The 15217-nt window shown below is 30.9% G+C and overlaps 1 protein-coding gene across 15 annotated transcripts in view; it reads left to right on the forward strand.

Moving 5' to 3' along the window:
* The window catches only part of cac (calcium voltage-gated channel subunit cacophony), a 1271727-nt gene that overhangs the window by 1106337 nt on the left and 150173 nt on the right, over nucleotides 1–15217 (forward strand). The gene's annotated exons all lie outside the window — the stretch shown is intronic.

The following is a 15217-nucleotide window of genomic DNA, read 5'->3' on the forward strand; positions in this document are numbered from 1 at the left end:
TAATAGTATGAAAGAATGTTTGTCTTCTATCACATCGTATTAAGTAGGAGATTAGTGCATTTGCATGTTAAACTACAAAATGCTACATAGCTAATACGTAAAATAACAAATTTTTACAAATAATATCCAATATAAGTATAGTACATATAATAAATATCAATAAAACATATAGTGTTTGAGCATATGCTGATATCTCTTACATATATATATTAATGCACAAGAACGGTTTGTAATAAATTGGTACAGTTCAAAATGCATGCATAGGGACGCATATGTAGCACTAACAGCCTGAAGCAAATTAGGTAGTTTATATTATTTTTCAATGAGCTGACTTATTTGATGCTAAGGAGCAGGATATGACTTTTTTTTTTTTACATATGTCTGCAATAAAACTCGATTATGCAGTAGTGCAAATAAAATCATTGAATATCTACTCCAGCCTGAATAAACATTTATAATAATGATAAGTTTCTAATTCTGCACGAAATTGTTTTGGTTTTCGTTTCCGTTTTGTTAATTAGCTAATTTGAGCCAATTGAGTACAAATAAATTGTGATTGCATTACAATTAATTTTACATTTGCATTTCTTAACACATCACACACAATAACAATACTCTTCATCATTACTCATTATATTTTGGTTTAATACATTTCACGTATTGCAACTAGAAACTGTTTTATTCAAATTCAACTTGATTAGATCTTAATAGAATTCAAATAGGGTAGAAATGAAATAACTTGTTTTCTGAATCTATCTTATTTTCACTACTTTAAAAATTTCAAATTGAATTTCAAAGTATTCTTCTAGTTCCTTGTCTCTAATTATATATAGGCTAAGTAAAACAATCATGTGAAAATGTTATGTTCAAAAAATATCATATTTACTTCAGATTTTTTGAAACGGAAAATTGTTTTACCAGGGTTTCTATTTAATGTTTCAAATAGCACACAAAACCGTCTATGTTTTCCTTTAAAATCCTAATATGTTCTTCCTTTGTAAATATGATGTTTTACTAATTTGTCGTGAATATGTCATTACATTACGTATACTATATTATATATATTCATCTCCTTGATTTCTATTCTCTTGTCTGTTCATATATAGATATTCTCAGTGTGTAACACAGTATTTCCCTTGAGCAAGTTAACTTTGATCAACAATATTTCCTGTTGTCACTTTATTTTTGCTTCAATACATAATCCTAACATGCAGTTGTAAAAACAGATTTTAGTACAAAGAATATTACTACTATAATTTACAGGAATTTAATCTCTTGAGAAAAATTCTTTACTTGTGTAGTATAATTACTTAACATCTTATTATCACGTAAGTCTACTAACTTATTGTTCCAGATCGGATTTAGCAATCGATCATAAGACAAAAAAAAAAAAAAATCAATCAAATACAAACTCACATTTCATCTCTCCAATAGTCTGAATAGGAAATACAATACAGTACCTTCAGAACCTCCGGTACTTGCACTATCATTTTTAGAGAGGTTGTTTTGGAGTACTTGATCAGTCTCCATCTACCTCTCTAAAAATTGGTGTACAAATACTGGAGTATTCTTAAACATGGATATTTGGATAGTTCACATACTAGTTCCCGAGTGATGTCTTGACCCGACTATGATAGGTCCCATAACAGTGAAGCTATGAACTTTTAAAGTTCACTTATTTCACGTTTTAGGTACCCTATAAATTGGAAACTATCCACTTTTGAGAACATGTCCATATTAACTTTTTTTTCTTATTTGAATGTGAGGAATCTGTTTCCGAAATGTTGTGACACATTTATGTAACACCCTGTGTATGCGTAATATTAATATTTTGATATTTTCAACTGATTTCCATATATATATATATACACATTTTTCAAATACAAAGTTGTATATCAATAAATTAGAGATTTTTTTCTAAGTTGTGCAATTATAACTAGTTACACACATGTGATTTAACTGGGAAAGTATTATCTTTCCACATATTTAGTTTCATTTTTCGGTGGTTTTGTTCATAGTTACTATAAATTAGAATAAACAAAAAAAAAAAATATATACAACATACAGAAATATATTCAAATAATTTAGTTTGATGATTTAACAACAGATGTTTTCTTAAATAGATATTTTACAAATCGTGTATAGTTTGCGACTGATAGCTTTCAAGCGCATAAATGCATGTTGAATCTATTTTTAAAACATCAAACCCTAACATGCACGTAAATAGATTGATTTTTGAGGATTGAGAACAAGATAAATACAGTCTTTATTTCCTTATAGTACACGAAATTATGATTGCATTAAGTTCATTTTTTTTTTATTTATTTGAATGCCTACATTTGAATAATATACTTGAATGAAACTTAAAAATAAATTAATAATTATTTTTTCCCTAACGCTTGTGGTATATATACATAGTTTGTGTAATAACATATTACCAGTGCATGTAGATTTTATTATTAAATAAACTTAATTTTTTTTTAATGAAGCATTAGAATAAATTATTACCGCATGCTTTTGAGTGAGAACAAGTAAAAAAAAAAAAAAAAACTATCAGATCCATAATTATGAAACAGACATAGCTTAATATCTAAAAGTATTTAGTTATTAATTTTAATTTTAAATTTTTTTTAAAGTTAAATGTTTGTACTGGATCATTGCATATAAAACAAATATAAACTTCCAGTTATTGTTGATGTGACTTGGAAATGTAATTAAGGATTTTAAAATATTATTAATGTATTTCGAGAAAAATGAATATCCCGAAATAGTTAACTAATATTAAATTATTCAAATAATTAATTAATAATTTAAGACTTTATGTTCCTTTATTTCTCTAGAGTCATAAGTACGAATTTTTCGTGTTCTTTTCTATTTCTTTCATAAATATGGGTTTATGTATAATATCTAAACGTATATCACAAATTTCAAGACTACGGTAATTTGAAAAGTTGTTCTACACGATACCATTTCTTGTCGCATATTGTAAAAACGGTTAACCCTATAGCATATCTCATAGTATTTTTCATTGACTATTTTTAAATAGTGAAATATAATATTAAGCGGTACCGAAAAAAAAAGCAAAAAATTACCAACTTTTCAAATTCGACCCTGATTTTAAGCTATATTCAACTTAGTTTTCGTGTTAAGGAATTTTGGGATAATAAATGTGAAATTATTTACTCGTTTAAGGGTAAACAAAGACTCGATAGTAGAATGAAAGTTTTCAGTTCGCACTTTGATCCTATCCAATGAATCATACATTAATAGAAATGTATGTGTGTGATTGATCTCGCAGTTTCTCACTTTTCTCTTTCATTCTTGGACTGTTCACTTGTATTTATTGTCTTTCCTTCTTATCTAAAACGAAGATGGATCAGAGAGAGAGATAAGAAGAAAGAAATGGTCTCATTCTATACTGTTGCTAAAGCGCTGTATGAATATGATCGCAGGTTCAAATACTAATTAGAGTACAACCCCTCGATAAAATCCTGAACGATGTTCTGGATGAAAAATTTAGTGATGTAATAGGTAACACCTTCATCCCTTTACTGTTTCCATAAGAATATAAAAATATTATAATATTAAAGAAATTTATTGTTAAACTTGAAAGATAACTGCCTCATGCCGTAAACGTCACCAACATCTAGTGGTCCACTTGCCGGTAAAGTCAATCGTGGATATAGCTGCGCTTCGAAGGATTGCCGTTAGTGTACCACTGGCGGCAGAGTTTCGTCGAGTCGAAACACATATATAGAGTCGGGATGTTGAAATTACCACCACGTAGCAGCGAGGACTTCATTTTGGTCCGCGCTCCTTTGATCCGTCGTGGAGAATTGCTAAGGGACCAACACGAACTATCGCCAGTCATATACATGCGGTTATTATTACATATTATTTTTTCCTGACGAATTGTTCCTAAAGTGAGTTCCGGACGTTAAAAGTAACCCCTGCCTCTACATCATGAAGTAAAAAATCTTGATATGAGTACGTACTATTGTATGAATTTAGATGGCAACTGTCGCCGATCATTAGAAAGTGAATATGGAAGAACTATGAAGCAAAGTAAGTAGACGCTCGTCATTTTGTTGCAAAATTACAGGGCGAACGCATTTTATCTTATCCCAAGCGGTTATCGTCGAATTTATACGGTTAAAGGAGCACTCTGATTGTCCAAATTAAAAAGATCTCAACGATTTATCCGTCTATAAGCTACGTTTTTTTCATCGGTTCCGTGGTGAAATCGGAAGGACACGTGCCTAGTAATCATAAGATTGGGGATTCACGCCCATCCCTGGGTACTTTTTTGTGTTTTTGAGGCTCACTTTAATGTAAACAAATCACGCATATAGGCGATTTAACATATTTTGCAGGAGTAATTTTGTGGTTATTAGCGTTTCGTCTCGTCTCTGTCACAAGTGGGCAACTGGTGGTATAATTTTCAAAACGGAAGTGGAGCCACCGCGGATCGGCGCTGCAGGGCCACCAATTTTTGACGAGGTGTCGCTAGTTGCCCATCGGTGATCCACCGACGCTTACGGCATGGGGTACGTGGAATTTCCCTGCGGTTCCTATTTCTAAACACCTAATCTTCTAAATTTTTCTCCTTAAAGTTTCGTTTAAATATTAAAATTAGAATAGAATACAAAGCTAATAGGAAAAGTTAATATTGATTACATTCAAAATATAGCATACAAATAAAACTGTACCAATTTTGATGTTTGCAATGTTCATTTTGTTTTCTACCGTTACTCTTTCCATTTGGACAAAAGAAAATCTATCAACTACTTTCAAAACGGAATTGTAATCAATTTATGAACTATTAATACTTATTCGAAAATTTATGCCTAGATCAAAAGGCTTCATACCCAAAAGTCGTGTGATAAATTCTTTTTTTGAAAAAAATGTCTTTCTACCGTACAATCGTGCCTACGAACGTAAGTTTTAAGCCAGTTTTGTGAATCAATTTCAATCAAGTTTCAGTGGTCATGCAAGAAAGAAAAAAAAAACCTTAAATTTGTCCATTATTCATCTGTGCTGATTAACTTTGAACCCAAAGTACTACTATGTACGTAAAATAGTAATTGTTGTCGACTTTTGTGTGTTTTTTTTTATTTTGCACATATAGAAAAGTAATAATGCATTGAAATAGCTTCCTTTCACTCCATTATATGTATATGAACATTCACATAATATTATACTTCATAGTATATATAGACATCGTAGGAAAACGCAGGTAATCTGTGTTTTAAGGATATTAATATAGAGAACACATTTGCACCTACTTTAGGTACTACTATTATTATCATATCCGTTGCAATCACATTTTCCATATACAGTTAGATGAATTTTTGACCAGTGTTAAGCAACTCATTTATAGAAAGGAACTTTTTTCCGTTCGTATTTATTTTTTATAAAAAAAAATATGTTTTGCCCAACATGATATTCCATTTTTTAAAAAAGCAGTGAATGTGTCAGTATGCCTGCGTTCATATCCTAATAAAGAAGACATTTCATGCCTATACTTTACAATAGATGCTAAATGAGTATAATACAAGCTTCACCAAACCAATGTATGAATTTATTTCTTATATGATAATTTCTAAAAATAATTTTTTCCTAGATGAATTATATATACATTGTGTTTCAAAACAATACCGACAACGTTTGGGAGGTGATTCTTGACACCAAAATAAGACAAAAAGTGTAGACCAACCTCGGTGCAGGAATCTGTCACTTTTAAGTTATAGGCTGCCGAAAACATGAGAAAATGAACTTTAAAAGATCCATAGCTCAAATACTACGGCACCTACCGTAGTCGGGCCAAGTCTTCACTTAAGAACTAATATGTGCGAGATATCCAAAAATACATTATTCAGAATCCTGCGGCACTCACGCAACAATTTTCATAGAGGTAGTTTGGTTACTGACATAATTTGAAATATTTACCAACTAGCTCTGTTAAAATTATTACGGAAGCACTGCAGGGTTCTGAAACATAGATATTTGGATAGAGCGCATACTAGTTCCTAAGTGAAGTCTTGACTCGACTACGGTAGGTCCAATAGTATTGGAACTATGAACCTTTAAAGTTCATTTTTTCATGTTTTCGGCAGCCTATAACAGCGAAAGGAAGCATTTGTGCACCCATACCGATAGATTGTTCTATACTTTTTGTCATATCTTGGTGTCAGAAATCACTTTCCAAACGTTATCGGTGTTGTTTTGAAACACCTTGTATATATATTTATATATATACACCGTTACCTATCACCGAAAAAAAATTCAGTGATTATCGCTTATCTATTATATAAACTATCGTTTTATTAAGGAAGAAAAATATTTCTGATTTACTTCTCTAAAATTTTATCCTGTTTCCTTTTACTTTTTATCCTTTCAAAAGTGTACTATTAGCGAAATATCCAAATAATATGTTAGAGACGCCTATATTTGTGCATATCTTGTTACTTATATCTAATATTACTTTGAGATAAGTCTTACAATGGAAAGTGAATACACCATTAGGAAAAAAGAAAGAATAAAAATGTATTTTATTGCTAAATTATCGGACAAAGTATTTTAAAGTATCCCATAAAAGAACAAAAATCCTGAAACATTGCATTAGTAGCATCAATTCTGATTTTAGTTAGTATTAAATATAGCATGTTTCAATTAGATGCAAACAAATGAAGTTTTGTGAAAACATATACCCAGTGTATTGTATGAAACGTTTTGTGAATTTAAATTTACAGATCTGTTCATTAAGTATAAAATGTTACATTTTATGTTTTTCGCCTCAAATAGTAAGAAGTAACGCGTTATTATCGTGAAATTTTATTAAAGAAGTGAAATGTAATAATATTTCATAACAGCTTTTATTGTTATGATGTATTTTACTAGGAAGGTAATTAGTTTTATTTATTTACTATTCTAGTATTAATAATATGAAAAACTAATGCTCTTATTACTTCATTGTCTGTGTTTTGTATTGTGTGGATATGTAAATAGGTCAATAATCGTTGAAAATATATAGAAGAGCTTAATTGTGACTGGATTTGGATTGACATAAGATGAAATTCATGTTAGTTTTTTGTTTTAATGCCATTAAAAATGTGGATTTTTTAAGCCATTGGAATGCTGTAGTACGTACTCCAAGTTATTCCCTTTTATAACTGATGTTTTAGATATAAATTGTATATGATTTGTACACTATTGTCATACTTTGCAACGAATTATTAGTAAGCATAATTAAATCAGCATTTGAACAAATAGTTCAAAAAACAAAATAGGAAAACTATTTTCGTGTTTAAGAAGAAAGTAAAACTAGTGTACGAGAATCTATGATTTAGCGTTTTCAAAAAAAAATGTATATTGAAAAAATCTTTATAGGATAATGTTTGAAGGTATAAACTATAAAAAGAATAATTTATTAATGACCATATAATTTATAACTTAAGATGTAATCATATAGAGCTATGCGCTTAGTATTATATTCCTAAAACGGCAGTAAAATTAAATCAAGAAAGTTAAACTGTATTTCATCTTAACGTTCTGTGATTGCTTTAGCAATGAAAGTTCAAAATATTTTAAACACATCTAGAAAATTAAGTAGTATCATTCAATATAATTGTTCTGTAACCTTTCAAGGCTATCTGTAAGAATATTGTATATATATATATATATATATATATATATATATATATATATATATATATATATATATATATATATTCTAATTTTTTTATTCTGTTGTACACAAATCTTTCCTATTCATTTACATTTTTAAAGATGAAGTTACTATTACTTATGTTCTAAGTACAGATTATTTTTCTTCGTATATTGACAAAGATAGATGTACTACGATTTTAAATGATTAGTAGTATATTTGTGTGTTTATTTCAGATTCATGACAAAATTATTATTTTATTGCGTTGTTAGAGTTAGCCATTAGAAGAATCTAATGCCTGAAAGTATATTATAGTTACGTTATTAGAGATAATTGAAAAAAAAGTGAAGTTATTTTAAAACTATTATTGCTAATAGGATATAGAATTAAAATTATCGAATTTGTGTATTGTAGCTCTTTATTTAATTACTGGTAAAGTTTTTTTTTTCTGTTTGTAAAAACTTTATTGAAGATGCAGTTAGTATTCTTAAATTCCTTTTTGCATATATTAATCTTAATGTAAATGTGATTATTACGTATATTTTGTGATTATTACATAAATTGTATGCTTATTCAGTTTATCTTAATTGAAATCAGCAATCTCTCGATTGATTTGACACAACCTTATGTACTTCTCTATTCTGAGCCAGGTATTTTACTTCCTTTCGATTTTTCATACTTGTATCTTGTATTACTTGGCCAGTATATTTCATTCTTGCTTTTTTTTCTGCCACTCCCTCCATAGTCAATAGTTTACTTCTTTGATGTTTCATAGTATGTTCGATCATCCTATCTTTTCTTTGCAAAATCAGCGGGCACGGTGGCTCAGTGGTAGAGCGTTCACCAGCGGTGCTTGGGGTCCCTGGTTCGATCCTAGCTCGTGCCGTGTGGACTTTGCGGTGGACAAACACCGTGCTCGTGGGTTTTCTCGGGGTTCTCCCGTTTTCTCCCACTTTTTTCATTCCACCATTTTATTCATTTTTCATCATCACCGTCTCCTTTAGCCTAACCAGCATAACCATGGGACATAAAACTGAAAGAGTTGAAGAGAGTTATTTCCAAGATCAAAAATTTACTTCTATCATTTCAGCATTCGATTCCTTATCAACCCATATCTTTCTGTGGCATTTCCTACAAAATCACCTTCAGTATATTTCATTTAACTCCGACCACTTCAACTCTTTCATTAGATTTCTTTCCCATCCATATAATTTTTACCATTCTGCCATAGTTTCACATTTTGAAACCTAGTTCTCAACATTCCGAGACTTTCTTCTTATTCTAAATTTCATGTTTCACATTCATACAATGCCACATTCGATTCATGTGCTGTCATCAGATTTTTCTTCAGTTCTGTTTCGATCAGAAGTCTTTGGTTTTCTTCAAATGCTTCCTTCGATTGAGCTATTCCGGATTTTACTCGTACTTTCTTTATTATTAGTGTAATCGTACTTCTTAAGTAACAGAATTGCTCTATTTCTTTCACCAGTTGATCTCGTTGTTTTGATCTTCATTATTCTTTTCATTTCGTTTCTTAAGCAACACATACTTTTCTTACTTTCGTTGATCATGTTGAATTTGCTGCTAAGCATTTCCTTCATTCCGTTCAGACAGATTTGGTTCTAAATTTTTCAACAAATAAATAAATAAATAAATAAATAAATAAACAAAATACTTAGAACATTATATAACTTATTTCACAGAAATTTCCAGTGTGCTGTAACAGTGTGCTAATTAACTTATGGATGGAGCCTAGAAAGACAAAATAATAATAATAATAATAATAATAATAATAATAATAATAATAATAATAATAATAATAATAATAATAATAATAATAATAATAATAATAATAATAATAATAATAATATATTTGGACTATATTGTGAGAGAATTTAAAACAAGTTTACTAAGCGATACAATTAATACTTGTTTCTAACATGTTTCTCTTTCTTCATTAATTTGACCCAGAGCTCAAACTCCTAGTCTTGGGTTATCTTTATTGAACAGTTTCACACGAAGTCCCTAGACGCAAAATTTAAAGATAAATCTTTAAAAAGTCCTGCGGAGTTGGTTTCAATATGATTGAATGAAAAGGTCGGAGGAAAGAAAATCTGTACAGAGTGAAATTAATCAAGACCCTTATAAAAATGCATTACGTCTTAGTGTATTTCAAAATAGTTCGAACATAATACTTATGCATAATTCTTCATTACGATCCTTAGTTTATTTTATTTTGTTGAGAATTACCCACACAGCACCTGGGTATAATATTAACTAACTCTATGGCCTATAGAACCTGAAGGTTCAATGCCGCGTTCACAATAGCTCTCCACTGATTTCTATCCTTAGCCAAGTGGATCCAGTTTCTACTTTGTATTCCTATTTCTGCGAGATCCATCTTAATATTATCCTTCCATCTGCGCCTAGGTCTTCCTAATGGTCATTTCCGATTGGTCTTCCAGTTAAAACTTTAAAAGCGTTTCTACTTTCTTCCATTCTAGCTACATGACCTACCCACTTGATCCTCCTAGATTTGATGACCCTAACAATGTTTGGTAAACCGCATAAATTGTGTAGTTCCTCGTTATGAAGTTTCCGCCATTCCCCATTCCCTTTCCTCTTGAGTTCGAATATTCGTCTTAGGATCTTGTTCTCAAATACTTTCAGTCTACGTTCTTCCCTCAGAGAAGCGACCATGTTTCGCAACCATACAGAACAACAGGCATGATTATCGTTTTATATATTTTAAGCTTCAAATTCGTAAACAGAATTCACAACGACAAGAGATTCTTAACTCAATAATAACACGAATTCCCTTCTTTTAGTCGACATTTAATTTCTTCGTGAAAATGGTTTTCGTCTGTTAATACCCTATATATAGTGTATTATACTATAGTATATAGGGTATAGTATAGCAAGGATAATAATGTTGTCACTTTTTGCCAGCTGTTAGCTCTATTACATTATATTATGGGTAAAGTAAAGCAAAGTAAAAGCCACTTGTGGCTCTAATAACACATTAACTATGGAAAAAAAATTAAATTAAGCCAGTAAAATCATGAAAATCTAAGCCAGTGAAATCGTGCTATTCATACCGGTGGGACAAACTGATGTTGTATAAACATAACAATAAACAAAGTTTAGAACATACCTAGTGCCAACAAATTAAGAAAAAAAATTGCTGAAGCTTTTCACTTGAAAACACTAAGAAACCGCGTTTAATTAGTCTTAGAGTTAAAAGAATATATTATGATTTTCGAAGTGTAACATATTTCTACGATAATTCAAATCTTCAGTTGTTATGGGAAAAGTTGATAGTTGTCTTTATCTGGTAATCATGAAACAATAACTTGTGTTGAATTTATGTAGTGCTACTTAACATATTTGATTAATTACTTTCGTATAATCTTCATATACTTTCACCTTGATTTACAAATATTTTCTTCCAAATTTATCTCAATAGAGATAACAAACAATTTCAACTGTTGAAATTCATAGTAAACTCTCCTTTTTTGATTATAGTAACTATATTTTTTTTTTTCTACTTCATCTATATCATATCTTGTGTTCTCATATTTTACTGGTCTCACTAGGGTCTTATATATTTTAGTTCTTGAATTCCTTGACAATAACTTTTTTTCTTTCGGAATAACATGATGTTTCTAAAGTAAGCCTTATTGCCTACCTGTACTCTGTCTTTAATTGTTTCGCTGATTCTATTTTCGTTGTCTGTTGTCAATCTCAAGTACTTGAACTTTTTAACTCCTCCGAATTCCTGTTCTCCAAAAATAACACTTACGATGTAGAAATAATAATTGAAATAGTTACTTGTTTTCAACATAATAAATCCCTGAACAATTTCTGATATTAGTTTCATAAAAAAAAATGCCTAAAGAGATACAACAATGTTCATAAAATCATACCTTTTCTATAAAATTTTATACCCACAACTTAAATTACAGTGGTTATGATCAGTGTGGGAGAAGGAAAAAAATATGTCTTTGATTGATACAGCTGATATTATAGGACTAGAGGAGTGTATACGTTTCTTAAACAGGGTTATACATCATTGATTTGATTTGACATGGCTTGAATTCCTCTGGGAATTTTTCATTCTGTCATCTCTTCCATTGCTAATAACGTGATTCCTCCCATCTCATAGCATGTCAAACTATCTCATTTACTTTCATTTCAATGCATCTTTTCTTCCCCACATCTTGTACCATTAGATCGCTATATTTCAATCACTGCTTTCCTCTAGATATCTTTCCTTTTGCCATCTCTTCCATTGCTAATAGCGTGATTCCTTCTATCTCATAACAGTCAAATCACCTCATCTATTCTTTCCCAAACTATTTTCAACATACTCCCTTTTTCTTCTCCTATCATTTCCAAGACTCTGTTATTTAATGCTTTCCTCATACATCAAGTTTTCAACATCTTTCTATAGCACCACATCTCGAAGACTGTATTTTCCTCTTTTCCTAGAGTCATGCTTCACATTCAAACAACGTCACACTCCATACTTTCATGCTTTTATCAGTGTTTCCTTCATTTTTATGTCGATGATTCCGCTTAAAAGCTTTTTTTTTTTTTTTTTTTTTTTTTTTTTTTTTTTTTTTTTTTTTGTTCAATTGTTTTCTTCGCCTAAGTTATTCAGGATTTAACATCTTGTGTGCAACTATAATGCTAAATAACGGAATTCCTGCACCTCTTCCATCAGGATCTTCTGCTTTGATCTCCATTTTTATTGTTGTTTCTATTATTGTGCATCTCATAATTTTTGTTTTTCTCTTGTTGACCTTCCTATTGAATTTGTTGAGAAACACGTGTTGTACTCCATTTATACCCGCTTCTATTTCTTCTCACTATCTGCCAATAGCGTGATATTGTCCGGAAACCTCAGCATATATATTTTCTGTCCGTGAACAGTTGTTTCTAAGTTGTCAGTATTCTTGAATATTTTATTGCCTCTTCAAAATGTAACAAATTCGGCGAAAGAGAGCATCCTTGCTTGACTCCTTTATGATTTTTTTGTTTGTTTTTTCTCTCTTCTTCTACTTCAATTGTCGTCCTTTGTTACTTGAAAAGATTATGTATTATTATTATTATTTGTTCCTTACAGTTTATTCTTGATTTTATCATAATCTCGAAAACTTCATTCTGTTCTGCAATTGTCAAATTACTTTCTACAAGTCCAAAAGCACTACGTAAGCTGCTTTTCCCACTCACATCTTTTTTTTCTATCAATCTTCTTAATGTAAGTATTGATTCTCTGTTTCAGTATTATTTCTAAAACCAAAAATGATCGCCTGTTAGTACTTCTTCTGTCTTGATTTCCAGTTTCCCGTGAATTATACAGAATTTGTCAAGATTTTTGAAGCATGCTTTCTCTAATTCTCTTATTTCTTAGCAACAGCTGTGATTGATACTATTTATTCCTCTGGAAATCTAGATCACCTTCTCTTGTTTATTAATATTTGTTATTAATTTACACAAACTGTCCTGAACTTTTTGTCTTGCATTTTGTATGATTTCTTTTGGCGTCTCCGGCTTCTCAGCCCTAAGGCTTTTCCAAATTGAATTTGTATACGCTTCTTTTCTCTTGTATCTTCTTCTGCTTCCCAATGTCTTATGTTTTCTAGTTCCTCTAATTTCTTGTCGTTTCCATAGACTCTTTCTAACTGTTCCTTCCATGTTTTCACTTCATTTTCAGCTTCATTCATGGGTATTCCTATCTTATCTTCTAGTATCTTGCTCTTTGGTTTTCTTGATTTGAAGTTCCTTCTAATCTCATAAGTCGCGTCTACTCTTACCGCATTCATATTATTTTCTGCTTCTTCACATTTTTGTCTCATCCACTCCTCTTTAGAAAGTCTGCATTTTCAAGTGATTTGATTTTTCTGATTCTATTATATTACTTTTTTAAAGCCTCGTTGTTATTTATATTCTTCAATTGTTTCTCTCTTCCATAAATTCAAGAATTTTCTTGGTGATCCATTCTTTCCTTGCTGTTTCTCTTCGTGACCTAATACTTTCTTCGCAGTAGTAAGTAGGTCAGTTTTTACGTGAAACTATTCCTGGCTAATTTCTTCCTTTATTAATTCTTTTGCTAACTTTTCTATCTTATTCGCGAAACATTGTCGAATATATTTGAGCTTCAGTTTGCTTGTATTAAGTCTTACAAATTTCTACTTTTTCCTCTGCTTTTTAAATTTAAGCTCGCTCCTCACGACCAAGTTTTGGTCATTCCTGAGTATCTTCAAAAGTTCTTAATTTGACTTTTGAACTCTTTCTTAACGATTATGTAATATATCTGGTACCTTTGCTCATTTCCTTTCCATGTATAAACTCTGCTGTTGTGTTTTTTGATTCAAGCACATTCTACAACTAATTTATTCTTTGTGGAAAACACGATCAGTCTTTATTTTAATCCTAATCCGTATTTTAGTACTATCTACCCTTCTGTGCCTTTTTTACGATCGCATTCCAATCTTCTACCAGAATGTATTTTCTTCTCATTTTGCATCTTTCATGACATTTTTAATCGCTTGATACATTTACTCTATTTCATCAGTGTGTGTTGTCCCTGGTATGAAGACCTGGACAAGAGTTATATTTCTTGTGCTGGTAGCTAATTTTACTGCTATGACGCCATCGCTTACTACGTTGTGACTTCTTACTCATTCTTGTATCTTCTGATTAACTATAAACTCAACTCTACTGACTCTATTTCTCGTTCCTGAATTAATGACTCTATACTCGCCTGACCAGAAATTATATTGTTCCATCCATTTTACTTCGTTGACCTTCATTATATTCACGTTCAGTCATTCTATCACTCTTTTCAGATTTTCTAACTTACCTGCTATATTTAGACTCTTAATCTTCCATTCTCCAATATGTATTCCCTGGCAATTACTTAGCAATTTTTTGGTAACCCTAGATCGTGGGGAAGACTGCTTTTGCAGAAAAGAGTTCTAAGTGTTTTCTCTCTCCACGCATTTTTATAAATCGCTATTCTAATGCTATATGTTCTTGGGAGAAACATGATGGTGGTTTTCCATTGCCTTTCACCGATTAGGAATTAACTTTCCTACAGTACTTTACTGGTTTTTACCACTCTTCACTGCTACCGCAGGCACGTTTAGATTCTTCCTGTAGACTGAGCCTTGACTGTGAAAACCACTTTATAGTTCAGGGGATTGTTGCTCAGGGATCACATCTAAGAAACAAGTATGATATCTTAACACACCTGAGTACCTAGTGTAAAACTGAAATGTTAAGTTTTGAATTACGCATCTGGAAAACCTCTAGAAACTTCAAAAATGGCATAAATGGATCCCAAATGAGTTGACTATAGCTTGCATAGCAATATGTGAAAATTTATGTTTCTATGTTGTCTTGTCAAAGGGATAATCCATTTCTAAACAGAGTCCTGACGTGCAATAAGAAGCATCATAATTTCTATATGATAGTTCATGGTGGTGTCCTTATAAGAACCGTGTTCCAAAAACCAAAATTACCACTGCATTAACTGAAAATTAT

The sequence above is a fragment of the Thermobia domestica genome, chromosome 7 (genome assembly GCF_964235325.1).
Source record: "Thermobia domestica chromosome 7, izTheDome1.hap1.1, whole genome shotgun sequence".
Lineage (NCBI taxonomy): Eukaryota > Metazoa > Arthropoda > Insecta > Zygentoma > Lepismatidae > Thermobia > Thermobia domestica.